At 27.8% G+C, this 2500-nt stretch overlaps 1 protein-coding gene across 1 annotated transcript in view; it reads left to right on the top strand.

The window, feature by feature from the left end:
* Positions 1 to 2500, top strand: part of LOC122257503 (tRNA dimethylallyltransferase-like) — a 37761-nt gene that overhangs the window by 403 nt on the left and 34858 nt on the right. The gene's annotated exons all lie outside the window — the stretch shown is intronic.

Raw genomic sequence — 2500 nt, 5'->3', positions numbered from 1 at the left:
GATATCATCATTATTATCAGTATTATCATTATTACCATTATCATGATTATGATTATTATTACCATCCTTATTGATATATCATTATTCATATTTTCATCGTATTGTCATCATCAACATCATTATCATCATTATTATCATCATCGTTGTTATCATCTTTTTTTATTGCTATTATCATTATCGTTTTTTTACTGTTATTATCATTATCGTATTTCATTATCATCATCACTACTGTCATTACCATTATCACCATCATCATTATTATTATTATCACTATTATTGTCATTCTCATTATTATCTATATTTCGTCCGTTTTATCATCTTTATTTTCATATTCATCTTCATCATCAATATTTTCATAATCATTATGATTTTTATTATTGTTGTGATCATTACTATCACTATTACTACTATTATTATTATGTTGATAATGATTTATCATTATCATTATCATTATCAATACTTTTATTATTATTATCGTCATTATCGTCAGTTCTTAAGTTATTATCATTATATTATAATCAATCATCAAAAAATATTAACCATTGCAATTGTGAAAGAAAACGAAGTAATATTGATTTTAAAAATGGGGAAAAAAAAATACTTTTTTCCCCCCATTTTCTTTACATCGAAGAATATTTTCAACAATAGAAAGAATCTATAGAAAGGGAGAGAATTATGTGTTTGTCGTAAGTAATTTTTTTATGCGATAGAACAAGTGCATTATGATAATATATGTTTTTCTCTTTTTTTATTTTTTTTTTTTTTTTTTTTTTTTCTTTATATATTTTTTTTCTTCTTTCCCCTTTTTTTTTTCTCTTTTTTTTTTTCAGACCAAAAAACAAAAACATGTGGATTTTCTTTTATTGTTTGTTTGTTTGTGCAATTGTTCCCAAATTTATGAATAACCTGAAAAGATTAAAAACATTTTAAGGATTTGCGAATGAATTAAACTTACGAACAATATTATACTATTTTTTTATATATCTTATATAGAAAAAAAATACATTTAAATACAAGGACAAAGTGAGCTATATCCTTTCAAATATAAAATAATAAGTATAATGGATTACCTGGAAGTATGCGTATGACCCTAATTGTTGCAAAACAACTTTTTCAAAAAAGGAGATATAGAAAGGAGAAATGATAGAGAAGAGAGAGGAAGTATATACAAAAAAAAAAAAAAAAAATTTATATATATTTATATTTACATACCATATATATATTATTATATCACTATATATTATACTTATGATATAATATATATATGATTTTATTTGCATATATGTATATATATATATATATATATATATATATATATATATATATATATTGTGAGGAAATAGATCAACAGAGAAAGAGAATATAACGTATTTCTTATCTTTTCTTCATTTGTTTTTGTTTTTCTTCTTAATTTTTCCTTTCTTCGTGTTACTCTTCATCTCCTAATTATCTTTTTTTCTATTTTTCTTCTTCTTCATATTGTTCCTCTTATTTATTTCCTCCTCCTCCTTCCTTTTTTCACCTCCTCTTCCTTCTTCCCCTCCTTCTTCTTCATCTATTTCTTCTTCTTTTTTCCCTCCTCCTTCTTCTGCTTCTTCTCCACCTTCTTCTCCTTCTTCCTTTTCTTACTTTTTTTCTTCTGTTTTCTTTCTTTCTTCTTTTTTTTTTCTTTCTTCTTTTTCTTCATCCACATCTTTTTTCTTCTTCTTTTCTTTCTATGTTTTCTCCTTCTTTCCCATTCTTTTTCTTTTTCTTCATTTTCGTTCTTCCTCTTCTTTTCTACTTCTTCCTTCCTCTTCATCTTCTTCTTTACTCTTCGTTTTCTTCCTCTTCTTCTTCCTCTTCCTTGTTCTTCTTGTTCTCTGCTTTAATTTCAAAAGTTCTTTACCCAAAGCAACAACAAAAACAACAAACAAAACAACAACAACTAAAATAACAACAACCAACACAACAACAAAAAGGCAGCAACAACAAAAACAAAATAAAAACAGCATCAACTACAAACAAAATAAAACAAAAACAACAACAACAAAAAGGCAGCAACAACAACAACAAAAACAGCAACATGAAGAGGCCCCGCTTTACTTTGACACTGCGAGACACCAAACAAGAAAATATCAGAAGGAAGTGAACGGTTTCTTTTTGCCATCCTCATCAAGAGAGAAAGAGAAAGAGAGAGAGAGAGAGAGAGAGAGAGAGAGAGAGAGAGAGAGAGAGAGAGAGAGAGAGAGAGAGAGAGAGAGAGAGAGAGAGAGAGAGAGAGAGAGAGAGAGGAAGATTGAGAGAAAGAGGAAGATTGAGAGAGAGAGAGAGAGAGAGAGAGAAAGAAAGAGTGAGTGAGTGAGAGAGAGAGAGAGAGAGACAAAAGAGGAAGATTGAGGGAGAGAAAGACAGAGATAGAGAGATAGACAGAGAGATCACCCATATATATATGATGTATACAATGTATATATGTATTTATATATACCTATCAAATCTTTCCCCTCTTCCCTTATCCCCT

The sequence above is a fragment of the Penaeus japonicus genome, unplaced genomic scaffold (assembly GCF_977035675.1).
Source record: "Penaeus japonicus unplaced genomic scaffold, GWHDUDI00000001_assembly GWHDUDI00000037, whole genome shotgun sequence".
In the NCBI taxonomy this organism is placed as follows: Eukaryota; Metazoa; Arthropoda; class Malacostraca; order Decapoda; family Penaeidae; genus Penaeus; species Penaeus japonicus.
This window is presented reverse-complemented; position numbering and strand designations above follow the sequence as displayed.